General features: G+C 44.3%; 1 protein-coding gene across 5 annotated transcripts in view; it reads left to right on the plus strand.

The window, feature by feature from the left end:
• The window catches only part of PRICKLE2 (prickle planar cell polarity protein 2), a 343,030-nt gene that overhangs the window by 205,164 nt on the left and 122,261 nt on the right, over positions 1–15,605 (plus strand). Inside the window, exon 1 of one of the 5 annotated variants that reach the window (XM_032647665.1) lies at positions 6,068–10,885. The exons of the other annotated variants lie outside the window; for them this stretch is intronic. The gene's annotated coding sequence lies outside the window, so the exon portion shown is untranslated. Of the gene's footprint in view, positions 1–6,067; positions 10,886–15,605 lie in introns of those variants that run through there. 5 annotated transcript variants of the gene reach the window in all.

The raw sequence follows: 15,605 nt of genomic DNA on the forward strand, positions 1-15,605 counted from the left end.
AGCCTAGCCAGTCACGAAGCAAATAAGCCAGCAGCAGCAAACGCCTGGGCAAGGGAAGAGGGAGTCGGTGTTCAGAATTGCTAGTGTATTATCTAAAATGTTCAGTTCTCAAAAAACACATCACGAGTCATGCAAAGAAACAAAGTGTGATCCATACACGTGAGAAAAAAGTAGACAGAAGAAACTGTGAGGGGACCCAAATGTCAACCTTACCAGAGACTTCGAAGCAGTTATTATAAATACATTCAAAGAACTATAGGGAACTATCTAAAGAATTAAAGGAAAGCATGATGACAGTGTCTTGTCAAATAGAGATTAGCAATAAAGAGAAATTATTCTTTTAAAGAATTATTTAAAAATGGAAATTTTAGAGCTAAAGAGTATAATAACTGAAATGAAAAATTACTAGTAGATTTAATCTGGAGAAAGAAAGAGTCTGCAGACTTGAAGGTGAACCAGTAAAATATTCTGTCTGAAGAGTAGGGAGAAAAAGAAAAAAAGAATGAGGGAATTAAAAAAGCAGAACCTTTGAGAAATGTGAGATACCATTAAGCATACTGACATATGCATAATGGGACCAGCTAAAGGAGGGGGGGAGAAAAAAAGGAAAAGAGAGAGGGCTTCCCTGGTGGCACAGTGGTTGAGAGTCCGCCTGCTGATGCAGGGGACACGGGTTCGTGCCCCGGTCCGGGAGGATCCCACATGCCATGGAGCGGCTGGGCCCGTGAGCCATGCCCACTGGGCCTGCGTGTCCGGAGCCTGTGCTCCGCAGCGGGAGAGGCCACAACAGTGAGAGGCCCGCGTACCGCAAAAAAAAAAAAACCAAAAAACAGAGAGAGAGAAAAATATTTGAAGAAGTAATGGTGGAAAACTTCCCAAATCTGATGCAAAATATTAGTCTATACATCCAATAAGCTAACGCACTCCGAGTAAATACATAAAAAGAGAGCCACACTGAGACATATCATAGTAAAAGTGTTGAAAGGCAAAGAGAAAATCTTGAAAGCAGTAGTAAGAAAAAACAACCAATCACATATAAGGGAACCCTAATAGGATTAATGACTGATTTTGCAGTCTTGACAAAGACGTTGATAGTTCCTTAAAGTGTTAAACAGAGTTACCACATGACCCAGCAATTCCATTCCTAAATATATGCCCAAGAAAAATGAAAACATACATCACAAAAACTTGGACACAAATGTCCATGATACCATTATTGATACTAGTCAAAAAGTAGAAACATCCCAAATGTCCATCAGTTGATGAATGGATAAATAAAATGTATATCCATACAGTGGAGTATTATTCAGCCATGGAAAAGGAATGAAGCTGTCGTCTAAGCTGCAACATGGATGAACCTTGAAAATATTATACTAAATGAAAGAAACCAGTTACACAAGGTCACATATTATATGATTCCATTCATATGAAATGTTCAGAATAAATTTCTAGAGACAGAAGGTAGACTAGTGTTTGCCCAGTGCTAGAACAGTGGGGCAAATGGGGAACGATTACTACTTGCTAAGGGGTTTCTTTTGGGGGTTAGTGAAAGTGTTCTAAAATTAGATTCTGATAAGGGTTGCACAGCTCTATGAATATAGTAAAACCTGTTGGATGGGTGAACCATGTGGTTTATAAATTACCTCAATAAAAATTTGATATTAAGGTTGCTAAGTGCTGAGGAGAAACAAAGTAAGGAAAAGGTTTGACAGTATTAGGAAGATAGGACGGAGGACAGTCTCAGATAGGATGGGGAGCCCTCACTGAGGTGACATTTGTGAGACTTGAAAAGATAAGAGAGTGAGCCCGGCTACCATCTGCAGGAGGAATACTTGAGGCAGAGGGAAGAGCAAGTGTAAAGACCGGGAGGCAGGCATGTGCCTGATGTGTTTGGGGACCAGTGTTTGAGTGACAGCAGGGTGGAGAGTAGCAGGAGATGCTGTCAGAGAAATCACGGGGCCTAGATCTCAAGGGCCTTGCTCTGAGATGAGCAGCATTGATGGGTTTTGAGCGGAAGTGTGACATGCTCTAATGTTTGTTTTCAGAGAATCACTATGGTTGTAGTTTTGTGAATAGACTGAAGGGGGGCAAAAGTAGAGGTGAGATTTGATGGTGGCTTGCATCTCCATCCAGGAGAAAGATGGTGGTGGCTTGGAGCAGGGTGAGAATAGGGGAGGTGATGGAGTGATGTTAGATTTTGCATACATTTTGATGGCAGAGCAAACAGGACTAGTCAAGGGTCAAAATATTCAGTGTAAGGGGTCAGATAGTAACTGTGGCCATACAGTCTCTGTTGCAGCTACTCAGTTCTGTCCAAGCATGAATGTAGCTGTAGATGATAAATAAATGAATGGGCAAGATTGTGTCCCAGTCAAATGGTATTTGCAAAAAGATGAAGCAGACTGGATTTGGCTGGTGGTGGGATGTGGTTTGCCAGCTTCTGGATTAGATGTCAAGGGCAAGAGGAAGAATAGAGTGAAGGGTGACTCGAAGGTGTTTGTTCTTAACCAGGAAAGATGGAATTGCCATTAACTGAGATAGTGAATGCTGCAGGTGGAGCCCACTTGGGGGGGAGGGGGGTGGGTTTTAAGAACTGAGGTCTGGACTTGTTAAATTTGAGAAGACTTTCAGACCTCCAGACGTAGACGTGACATAGGCAGACGGATCTGTGAAGCCTTGAGTTCATGGAATAAGTCTGGCCATGGACGTGGTGTTTTAAGACCCTGGACCAGATCAAAGAAGTGAAGGTAGACAGGGAAGAGTAGAGGTTCCAGGACTGAGCCCTGAGGTATTCCAGTGTTTAGCTGTCAGGGCGATGAGGAAGAACAGCCAGAGGGTAGGAGAGAAAACCAGGAGAATGTGACATCCTGGAAGCTAAACGAAGAAAGTCAGAGAGGTTTACTCCGTCCTCCTTTCCTTTCCCACTCACGCAATCGTGTTGGAATGCACATGAGCGGAGAGATGTTCTTACAGGAATAATCCTGAATTCCCTCTAGTTTCTAGGCAAGAAAAATCATTGTCAAACTTCGTATTCATTCAGCAAATATTCATTAGCTGTCAGGGTACCGGGTACTCTGCTAGGTGCTTGGAATAGAATGGTGAGCCGGAAAAGGCATGTCCTGCCCTCAGAGATGCACAGTCTAGTTAGAGAGGTTAATCAGGTAATCATTAACCCTAAACATGGATGGACCAGAACTGCTAACCAAGGTTGCAGAAACTGTGAAACAGGACACAACTTCTAAAGGAAAGGAAAGGACACAGGTCTAAGACAGTAGTATTGTTGAGTTTTGTACAAAGGAATCCATCTAATCTGGGTGACCAGGGAACCTTCTGTGTTTTTTCTCTGTTTTTTTTTTTTTTTTTTTTTTTTTGTGGTACGCGGGCCTCTCACCGTTGTGGCCTCTCCCGTTGCGGAGCACAGGCTCCAGACGCGCAGGCTCAGCGGCCATGGCTCACGGGCCCAGCCGCTCCGCGGCATGTGGGATCCTCCCGGACCGGGGCACGAACCCGTGTCCGCTGCATCGGCAGGTGGACTCTCAACCACTGCGCCACCAGGGAAGCCCTTTTTTCTCTTGTTTTTAATAATAAGTTAATTCCAACATATCGCACCCTGATTGGGACGCACCTCGTTTTTGTGGGGATGGCTGAGAACCTTTGAATTCGAGGAAGAAATATGGACTTGGTAATCAGACCCAAGAGGAAATCTCAGCTGTGGGTCCCTGTGTCATTCTTTTATCCCCTTTGAACCTTGTTGTCCTCATCTATCAGTGTGGGATGATCAGAGCTACGGTTTGGGATGATGGTGAGGACCAAATGAGATAAAGTGTGCAAAACACCTGGGATATAAGTCCTTCCCAGTCCTTGAGAAAAATAGTATGTCAGCTCGTACGTCTGTGACACTCTGTGTTCCAGGATAATTTTCCTGAGACAGATCTCTGTTGCCAGTTTGCTATTTTATGAGGCGGAGTCTTTTTTTCAGTCTTTTTCCAGGGCATCCTCCGTTTTTTCCAGCGTTCTCTCCCAAAAGAAGCATGCAGGGGCTTGAGTGCCTGCATTTAGAAAGTGCTGGAAAACCAAAGCATCCCTGTACAATCCGTGCTTGTTCTTCTGGTCCTTTACATAGAGAAAATTCAGCGTTTTATTCTGATGTTTAATGAAAATTAGTAGTTACAAAAAGCTGCTGTAATTAAGTGCAGCGTTCTTTATCTAAAACAAAAGTAATGTTTGCTAGCACATCATGTCACTTTAACAGTATTTTCATGGAAATGTGTGATGGTAAACATGTTTAAATCATTGATGCAGTTTTTAATCTTTCGGGGGAAGGGAGCAGTCTTTCATTTTGATTTGCCCACACTTGCTTGTCTGTATTTCTCCTTTGAATTCATGTAATTAAAAGAGGATTAAAAGGCTATGTTAAAATTTTGTGCGTTAGATTATTGGGATCAAGAATAATTAAAATGTATGAAATGTGGGTGATTCCTAAGATGGTGGAAAAAACGAAAAGGAAGGCTTCTTTTTCGGATGTAAAGTGTGTCAGGTTATTTTTCACAAGCTAGAGAAATGTGTCCATGGTCTGAGAAGCATTTATGATGATGGAATCTTATATAAATGGATGTGAAAGAAGGGGGTGCTGTGGAGAGGGGGTCGTCCTTATGTTTAGCGTGAACAGTTTTATCATTTATGGCTGCATCTCTCATTCTTGCTCGCTTCTCTGAAAACCAAGAGAGGAGTAATAGTATATGCTACTGTAGTATATCCTGTTACATGCGAGGTACTCTACAAGGCACTGTATAGAAAGTGACTCATCTAATCCTGCCCAAACTTTGGTAGATAGATGTCTGCATTCTATAGATGGAGACACTGAGGCTTAGAAAAGGTGATGGGGCTGTTAATTAGCAAGGTCATACAGCTAGGAGGCAATAGAGCTGGATTTCAGTGCAGGTCTTTTTGTTGGGCTCTTTCCAGGACAATGCCCCCCGCCTGCTGCAGGAGACAGGTTATTGTAGGCCTGAATTGGAAAAGTGGTTAGAATCGCTTGAGGAGAATCTCTTTCGAGCATTTCTGTCTTATGAAGGCAGCTCCACCTTCGGGTGCCTTGTTTATCTTTACCTGCAGCGTAGAAGCTTCACAGGTTTTCATTTATTTTCTGCTTACATGGGTTAGATGTTGGTGCTTGGGAGTTAATAAAAATCGAGAATATTTTGTTTACTTCCTTTTGGGGCAAAACAGATGCAACTTTGATCTCTAGTATTCTTTGAGGGCTATTATCACTTCTTTGATGTTAAACATACCTTTGTTTTAAGACATTATGGGTGTAGAACATTGTGTTATTTTTTAGAAATGAATTTACATGGCAAAAATAAAAATTGACAGCTGTGGTAGGCATTACCAGGGCTTCTCGTGATCTGTTTTTCCTCTTATTTCTGGGTGTACAGTTCCCAGCCCCCCTGCAGTCGGGCGAGGCCATGGGACTTGTTTGACCAACAGAAGTGATGTCACTCACCTGTAAGCTGAGGCACCTAAAAGCTTCTCCAGTTCTCTCTCCTTCTGTTGCTGTAACCTGGAAATTATGTGTTAAGATCACAGATACACAAGAAAGAAGCAGACTAGATCCCTGAGTCACTGCTTGGAATGGAGGTGCCTGGAGAGGTTCTGGGCCTCCAGCCAACTCTGCATGAATGAGAAATCAATTTTCTTTGTGTTAAGTCACTGAGATCTATGATTGCTACTGCATAATAGCCTAGCCCATCCCAACTAATAGAACAGTTCTTTGGCAGCCTCCTCTCCCTCATTTTGAAACATTTGCTGGATTTTGAAATCAAAATGTCAGAGAACTACTCTTGAGTAGATTATTTAAAACTGTATAAATCAATCTCTCTTTGTATTATGTATCAATATGTGTGTGTATATACATGTGTATGTATGTATATATGTATATACACACACATACATACTATAAAGTTTTAAAGAATATATTCTTTAAAAATATATAATATATATTACATACTAAAAGTTCATAATATAAAGTTTTATGATATGTTTTATACGTTATATAATAATTTATAACATAAGTTTATAAGTTAAAGAATATATCCTTTAAAAATATATATAATATAAAATACATACAGTCTATGTGTGTGTGTATATATTAATTACACATACTTACCTTTTTCTAAAATAAAATAAACTTAAATGAACTTCAGACCTTTTATTATTAGATAAGTGGTTTGAAACTTTGGTAATATAGTAGTTACGATGTCACAATAGCAGAGCCAGGAGGTGCTAGTGTAAACCAGCCAGGACTGGTGCTGTCGTTTTCTTTGTAAAGTGCTCCTGAGAGCAAAGATGCTGCCACTGCTCTGAGTGACCCAGGCCATTTCTTACCATTTCCGGATTCAAACATCTTCCTTAGGTCCAAGTGAAATCCCTCTTTAGCTCGTTGAAAATCCATTCCTTCTTATTTTACACCTATGGAGATGGAGATAAAAAAAGTGTTCATTATGACCATCCTCATTAAAGCCCTTCATTTGGGAGGCCACAGTCCTTGTCATCACTTACCTTTCTCTTCTGTAAGCTAACCAGCAGTGATTCGATCACCCTTTCCCCATAATCCTCTAACAAGATTTTGACTAACGCTGGCTGGAATGGAAAGATGATTTGATTTTCTCGCATGTATGAAGCGGCCTCTTTGTCATTACCTGCCAGTGTCCTGTTGGTCCTGCTCTGCCATCTTGTGCTCGTGCAGAGGAGTTTTGTTAATTCTGCACTTGTGCTAACACGTTTCTCTCATATTTGTACTCTTCCTCCTGTCTGCAGCGCCCCCTCTACCAGCTAGAATTTGACCTCGGCACTTTTAGCACTCTTTTCACTTATGGCTTCTGGTTTAGTGTCATGCTTAGTAAGGCCTTCCCCCCATAACCTTGTTTTTTTCATCCCCCCCCCCAAATTTTTTTTGACATTCAACGTGATTCACATCACACTCAGTTCCTGATTTCTGATCACTGCAGCCTCAACCAATCTTGTCTTCCTTGTCTCTCTTCCTATACTGTATGCAATTATGGTCATTTATATAAATATCGTATTGTGCTATATCAATAGAAGGTTCTGAAGGTCTCGGGCATAGCCTGTTCTCCCCTCCCCCACCACCAAGAAGCTTGCTGTCATGAATGTGCAATTTCACTCCGTTGTGTAAAAACAGGGCGAGCTGTGCCCCTATTTACCAGATCTCTGAAACTTCCAAAGTAGTTGTTGCCTCACCTTGTCTAATTCCTAACAGCGTATTCTCCAAAAATCCAGAATAGAATATTCTCCAGGATGAAAATAATTGTCACAAGGAATTGTCGATCCCTGGATTTTGTGATTTCAGTCATCTAGTGCAAGGGTGGTGCACAGATCACCAGCCCCCCCACCCCCACCTCTAAGCTGCGCTCACAGAGCACATGCTGTCAAAAGGACGTTGGCGAAGTGATTTTGCACCATCCCCCTCCTGACTGCAATCAGACCTTCGAGAACTCTGCACATGCACCTATCATAATATGCATCACACTCTAATTGCTTGCGTAATTGTCTTCCCCTCTCATTTCTAAGCTTTTTTAGTCAGGGCCCGTGTCTTTGTTGGTCACCATGATGTCCCTAAGGGCTAACACACTGGCTGACACATAGGAGCTCATTTAATGAGTGAACGGTTACATGAATGAATGGGTGAAAGACCCATGCTTCCCAGAAACACAGTTGTTTTGCTCTATTCTGCAGATTCAGAAGGAGAGACCCCTGAGACTTCTTGGTCATTCCTCTTGCTTCCCAGTTTCATAGCCATTGAAAAGTATCTGTGTTGCTTCATGGAGAAAAAGTGTGTCAGCAGCTCACCTACATTAGGTGAAATTTTTGAGTCATGCCCTAGGAATGGGGAAGATTTGGCAGTCTTCTGTTTACCCATTCCTCCTGACTTTTGAGCTTTAGTCCTTACCTAGTTAGTGCCAAAGTGAATCGTAAAAGGTCATCACTTCCACTACCAATGGCTAAAATTTGCTGTGTGCTAGGTTCAGTGCTAAGGACTTCACACTGAGGATCATTTGGTCCTCAAAACAGCCCTGCAAGTGTAGGCCCTATTATTGTCCCTCCTGTTGTAGATAAGAACCTCAGGCCCCCAATCAGAGGGTTAGCAAATGTCAGAGCCAAGGTCTGACCGCAGGCACTCCATTCCAGACCCCATGTCATATCATCCCCTCTTAATGAAATGGATGGTCACGTGTCAGATCTACTCCAGGTGAAGATGAATCTCTTTTCACTCTCTGCTCTGCTTTCCTCTTCATTGCTTCCCTGTCCGTCACTTGTGAATTGCTTCTCATACTTCTTGTATGATCACACCGATGATAAGTACATCAGAGAGGCTCATCTTCAGATGAAGAAACTGGGGCATAGAAAGTTGAAGTGACTTGTCTATGGCCACACCAGAGTAGGCTGTCACTGCTTTCATTTGGCCGTTGGTGGCCCTAAACTGGTATATTTGGTAATCTCCTTATCGAAGGATACTGTGGTCTGGGGGAACCATCTGCTTCCCCACGTGCCCTGAGTTCCGTGTGATGGAGACCTATAGCAGAGTATAACTCACTCGCTTGTATTCAGTTTCTATTAGTAAAAAGTTATTTCAGGTCCCATGATTTTCACCATGAAAGGTCTTCTGTGACCCAGAGAGAAGCAGTTTGAAAGAAGTTATTAAGCATTATTAATACAATTATGCATAACAAAGGACGTAATTTAACTTCCCCACATCCAACAAAGAAACTCATTTGAAGCTTCAGGAGCTCTAGCTGGAAGGGCAGAGCTCATGGGGTGGGTTCTTCAGGCGGGGAAGTGGGGAGTGTGGGCAAGGAGCCAGTGCTGGCTGCTTTGTCCTCGGGGACACTTCTGCGCATGACGGGATACCCCTCTCTCCCAGCCTCCCCAGCTCTTCAGTCACCTTCCACCTGAGGACCCCACAGCGTTTCCTTATCACAGGCGCAGAGTCCAGAGAACTGGCTTGCTCTTGCCTCTCCCCTGGCTCAGCACACTGCATAGGCAGCACTGAAAGAACAATTGATTAAACGATAAAAGATGACCACAGAAACACTCAGAGGAGAGATACAACGGCTCTCCTAGTGGAAGGAGAACCTTAGTGAATTTTTCTGACTTCATCGAAAATACCAGAGATAACTTATTTGCTGTTACTGGTATCGTATCCATCCTTACCGCAGTTCCACTCGGTATTTTTACTTTATTGCACTAAAGCTCAGAGCAAACACTGTACCTATACGCAGTCCCTAGAACAGCTCATGGCACAGAGTTAGCTGCTCAGAAAGTATTTATTGAATGAAGGGATGGTACAGATGAGAAAACTGAAGACCCCAAGTGTTAAAGTGACTTGTCCAAGGTCACATCTCTAGCAGCCGACAAAGTCAGGATTCAAACCCAGGGCTACCCAGTACTATAGAGTTCTTTCTTCCTGATTGCTTGGATAGGCCTCTTTGTTGGTACAGAAAGATGGAGATTGGAGACCCAGCGATCTTTAACAAAGCCATGGACTGAGGTCCAGGAAATGTCAGTTCTGGCCCACCGTTGCTGAAATCCCTGTGTGGCCTTGGAAAAGCCTCTTCTCCACTCAGAACCTCAGTTTCCTAATCTGTAAAATGGAGAGATGGAAGCAGTGTGTTCTAAGGGTCCAAGGGTCCTCAGAAGCCCCTGGGCAGGTTTATGCTTTGTCATCTCTCATGCTCACTTGGAGCTGGGGTCAGGGGTTGACAGAGGGGCTAATTCAACACCCAAGTACATGAGGAAAGCAGTCATTTGTGTTTTATCTCAGAGGTGCAAAAAAAAATTCAAGGTTGACATAGTCCCAAACCAGCAAATACCCTGAAATGAAAGTTGGAGAAAAGAAAGAAAAAGAAAGTAGAGGCATTTGGAGAGGGGAAGAAAAAAAGCTCTGATTCCACGCCTGGGTTGGTGTAGCATATAATCTGAAACAGGCGCTCAGGTTTATAACTGTGCCCAGGTCTGATTCCTGGCACATAAGAGCGCAGCCTTTAAAAAGAAAAAAGAAAAAAGGAAAAAAAAAAAAAAGGCGTGTATCTTTAAAGCCTCTCTTCTCCTATGTGATATTTTTGTAACCCTTTGGAGGTTATGTCGCTAGGGCCTTTGCATCCAGCAAAGGCTTTCTTCCCCTCTTCCTGGCTTGGGGATTATTGATTTGGAAGGCGAGGCTAATTTACATGTAAATAAATCTCAGCGCTGGGCAGAGGGGACGGGACATCCAGATGCCTCGACTGACTTGCTGACGTCACGGCTTCATTAGCATGCGGAGGATGCGAGCACTGCAACAGCGACTTCGGCACCACCAGCAGCTCCGCCGACTGTTATTATTATTTTTTGGCGGAGCTGCACGTTTCCTGGTTCAGTATCTTGGGCTCCGCGACCAGCTGACTGGTCTCCCCGGGGTCTGGCTCAGGATCAGTTGGTGACGCTGAAGCTTCGGTCTGTGACTTCCTGAAGATTGTCGTGAAGGAGGGGAGTTAAGACGAAACTGGGGGTTCTCGGGAAGGCGATCGGATCCGAAGGGAGGGAAGAAGTCACACTTTTTCCCCTGCCTGGTGGATCCCAAGAGGGGCTCGATCCAGCAGTGTTCTTTCCGTGAGCGAATGCAGAGCAGCCCTGGCTTGAGCCTGCTGCTGCTGGCGTCAGGAAGGGTCCAGATTTGGAGAAGGGTTTCCAGAAAAAGATGCTTTGGCTGCCTGCAGTCCTGCTTGCATTCTTAGAAGCCAGAGCCAGGGGAAAAGTGAACTGGGGCAATTGACAAGCTCAGAGGGTCTGGCGGAAGCTTCCATCCAGACTGGGAATTTCACCCTCCCTTGAGGTAGGTAAGAAATTTATCCTAATTCACAAATTGAACAACAGTGCATTTTCTAGGAAGGATGAGAAAGCTAGATCTAGAAGCTTTGCATGGGGGGAGGCAGGACATGGGGCCTCCGTTATCTTGCCAGGTGGCTGTTTTCCATGGCCCTCTGGCACCTCTTCCCTTCTTATGCTTATTTGAAAGCTCAGTTTCACAGTGACATTTCACAGCTCTAGGAAGTCCTGAAGAAACACTTACGTCTTGGTGCTTTAGAAGCAGCCTTTCTCTAGAAGAAGTGTAGCTATCCTTAAAAAATAATCATTTTTTTTATTGGTTTAAGAGGGCTTAAAAACAAACCACACACCTGGCTGTGTTCTTGCATTTCGCCTCAGGATGTCAGAAACCATTAGAGGCTCTGGGAAATGAAGACTTAGCTGAGACTTCCAGGTGAAGAAATGGCGCTGGAATTATTTAGGTTGAATTTTAGCCAGTGCTTTCGGATTAGAAATGGTGACAGAGCTCCAGAATATGACTGCACAGCCTGGCTGAAACACATGACTCAGTGCATTCTCTACATTGGGTTTCTTGGAAGAGTGTTCACAGTTAGCTCTCCTTGCTCTTGGTTTCCCCAAAGCCAATCACAGCATTACTAATCTGCCATGGAGGTCTTGCGATGAAATACAGATTTTTAATCCCATTATTTTTTGTTATGTGGTCTTAGAATATGCTGGGGTGTCACGGGAGTTTTAGGAACCATAAATAATCCGAGCTTGGCCAAATCACCCTGGGCTAAGTGATCTGTACCAGCCGTGATGCTGTCCGCTGGTCCAGGCGTGGCTCTTGTATAACTTCGGCACGTATGTGATTTCCCCAGCGAGAGAGTTCTGCTTCTAGTCATTGCATCCATGGCCACAGTCAGGGGAGGGCTCCAGTGTGCTGTGACGCTGTAGACAGGGACTGTCAGGTACCAGAGCTGCAGCTTGCAAGGCTGCAGTTTGCTTTGCTTGAATATCTCTTCCCAGGGAGTGTTTTAAACCATCTCAGTGAGACTTAAACTAAATGAAGCAGCCTGGTGTCCTTGGTGGAGGCTGAATTGGCTGCTCTAATCCTGCTTCCCAGAAGGCTTACTGGCTGCTGATGGCTTTCACAGAGTGGTCAGGATGAGTGTCCCCTTGGGCTCCAGAGTAAGTCACAACTTTAACGGAATTACTGTATTTTGGAAATTTGGATTTTAATGCCTCCTTGAGTGCTTGTAAAGGTTTTGCCGTTCCATCAAATGCTCTTTCCCCTTGGAAATTCTTCTTTTAATGTGAAAATTAAAACATGTTGGCTCCATCAGGCATTACAGTCTGTAAACAATCGTGGGACTGCCAGAAATTGTAAAACAGCATTGTTTGAAATGGCAGGTTTGTAAAGGTTCACCATGCAATGTCGGGAAAAAAAAATTGGAAGGAAGGTGCATTCATGGAAGCTTAAGGAATGAACAGGGAATTTAGAGGTTAGGCAGTAGGGGATGATGTTTATCATCAAGGGCTCAGACTCTGGATTCAGAAAGAGCTGAAAATACTTCGAGCTACCTTTCTGGGTATTGTTTCCTGTGTATATCGTGAGAAGAGCAGTAGAACTAATAGGCAGGGTGTAAGGATTCAGTGAGATGACATACAAAAAGCACCTAGCACAGTGCTAGCCACATAATAAATATTCCATAAAGGTTAGCTATTACTGTGGTGGTGGTTGTGGTTGTTACCTTTTTATCATCTTTATTCTAAGCGTCGTTGCTAAAAAATAAGACAGTCTACTGAAAACGCAATATGCTCACATCCGTTTGTGTGCAGAGAGGTTTAGCCAGCAGCAAAGGTGCCATCTTCAGTCACTGTAAGGTCCCAAACCATTCCCGCTCAAAGGAACTTTCCACTATTTCAACTCTATGGACTGAGTTGACAGAATAAAGTGTATTGTCCGGGCTACTGTATTTTGCTAAACTAAAAGTGTCGGGATGGTAGAATGAAAATCATCTAGCATTAGCTGGGGCTCAGGCACCCTTAAAGAAGGTCTCCTGTTTGACAGCTCACAAGTCTCCTGTAGAACGCTGCGGGCTCCACATTGGAATCAACGCATTTCTGGATTTCTGTACACGTTTCTCCTCTGATGCAACGCTGCATGTGTGAGAGGCCTGCCTTTTCTTTCTACTTTCTGTTCAGTGCGGACACTAAGCATTTTCTCCTTCACGGAGGCCTTTAAATATGGCTTCACCTGCTGGATGGCTCCTCGGAAGTTCCCAGGCTTCATTTATGCCATCGTATGGGTGACTTTAGCTTATGGATCAGCTGTTAAGGGAAAAGAATGGGCCTCCCTTGCTCACCTGCCTGTGACCCAGCCCGCTGCCCTTGATTTCTGTCCACAGACAGGATCCATCCTTGCTAGGCTTTCGCCCTTCCTCTCTTGCCAGTGAGCATACTTCAGTCGTGCTGTTTGACAGCTGTTTCTCCTTTTCCTTTCAACGTCTTTCTTTTAAATTTAGATGAACTAGAACTCCAGTGCAGAGGTCTGAAGGACAAATTAAAAGTGAGTTAAGGGGCTTCCCTGGTGGCGCAGTGGTTGGGAGTCCGCCTGCCGATGCAGGGTACGCAGGTTCGTGCCCCGGTCTGGGAGGATCCCACGTTGGGGCCCGTGAGCCATGGCCGCTGAGCCTGTGCGTCCGGAGCCTGTAGTCCGCAACGGGAGAGGCCACAACAGTGAGAGGCCTGCATAATGCAAAAAAAAAAGTGAGTTAAAGGAACCACAGGAGTCTGGCATGAAGTTCTTTCTCCAGAAACTCAGAATTGCGGGTTGATCACTCCAGATTGCCATGGTCTTTAGTAAAGTAGTGTTTTGCATGGAGAATCATAGTTATTCCTTGATAATAGCCCACCTGCATTGCCGCCTGATTGTATACGTGACCGTAGAGCCTAAGCTCTCTGAACTTTGGTTTCCCCATATAAATATTAGAAATAGGGACTGCCCTGACGGTCCAGTGGTTAAGACCCTGCACTCCCAATGCAGGGGACATGGGTTCAATCCCTGGTTGGGGAACTAAGATCACACGTGCCACATGGCACAGCCTAAAATTTTTTTTTTTAATTTTAAATGTATTAGAAATAAATTTCCCTGAACTCGTGGGGCTCATGGGCTTGCTGGGGAATGGTGGCTGCACCGCCCTTGCTCAGTTCCTGGCTCGTACTAGGTGTTGGACTTTCCTTCCTTCTGCTGATTTTGGTATTTCCCATTGGATCCCAACCTGTGAACTACAGGGGGCAGTAGTTTTCATATTCATTCAACAGAGGAAACTGAAGGCGAAAGAGAGAACGTAACTTACCCTGAATGACACAGCTGGTGACAAATCCTGGTACCCAGTGTAGCGCTGCTCCTACCACACATGGATTGCAAACGCTCCAAGTTTGAGCAGAGCTCTCAACCTCCGTTCTGTATTGCCCGCCTTGAATTAGCAGAAACCTCAGAAGCCAAAGGCATGGTCTTCTGTCTTCTCTGTTGTTTTCAAACACCCGAGAATCAATATCCTCTGTCCATCAGACAGGCATTCTGGGTGGCGTTTGGGTGAGGACTTTTCTTTTGTGCTTGAAGATCTACTAAAAACTTTTCTCTATTCACTCCCTCCCTGATTGTCGTGCTTATAATCAGGTCATTGCTGGTGACCATGAACTACTGCAGACTAGGAAGCCTGAGGGCTAGGCCTTGGCAAAATCTGTTTTCCTCATTAATGCTCTGGGCTGACACTTGGCACTTGGCTCGTGTCCCAACCTGAAAAGATTTTTAATGAAATGTTCTCATTTTGATATCTTGTCCATGTGTGTGGGTAGAGGGGGTGTGTTTGAATGAAGCAGGGGAGAAAATGTTGGATAAGATCACACCGAGTTTCCAGCATCTTGAGTCTCCGCAATCTCCCCTGGGGACCTGGGCAGTGATTGCCGAGACTTGGCTTTCTTTTTTTTTTTTTTTTTTTTTTTGGCATGTTATTTGAGCAGTTCTTTGTTCGGAATCTGAAATCCAGAGGCCTGCTTCTTCCATTATTTCCCTGGGGACAAGGCAGAGGGAGAAAGAAGCGAGCATGGGGACGGGGGAGGTGTGGAGAGAGAGAAGCGGAGCGATTGGGTGGAGGAGTTAGGAGGAGAGGAGGGGAGGGAAGCAGCTGGGAGAATATCGAGAGCAATCTCCAAAACCACCATGAAAGTGCAAAGCTGAAGTTCCCTTTGGGTGAAGTCGGAACTCAGAAGACAAGCACCGTGGTTGTACTTCAGCTAGAACTACCTCTACCCATCTGTCCTACAGAACCCATAGTGCAGCCGTTTTAAATTCTGAAACCCTACATGGGGCTAAACACAGCAAGAATTTTCCACCACAGCACCATGGCCTATTTTTAAAAATGCATTTCTTCAAAAGAGCACATCTTCAAGTACAGTATGGAGCCTGGCTTTTCTCGGTGGGTGTGTAGGCTACACTTCCGGCACGCATTTGGCTGTAAAGTCCATAAGGATCAAGTCGGCCGAACTGGAGACTCAGATTTTATGAGAGCTGACTTGGAGGAGACACAACACTGTCGAGAGCAAAGGATCCAGAGGCATCACTGGTTGGAAGTGGAGGCCTCAAGGGCTGGCCTCGTTTGAGAAAGTGTGACCAGAGTCTTGCACACTCAGGACAGTAGGGTGATCCTTTAGGAAGAAGGAATGGTGGTGATTTCTGATAC

Source organism: Phocoena sinus, chromosome 11, assembly GCF_008692025.1.
Source record: "Phocoena sinus isolate mPhoSin1 chromosome 11, mPhoSin1.pri, whole genome shotgun sequence".
Taxonomy (NCBI): domain Eukaryota; kingdom Metazoa; phylum Chordata; class Mammalia; order Artiodactyla; family Phocoenidae; genus Phocoena; species Phocoena sinus.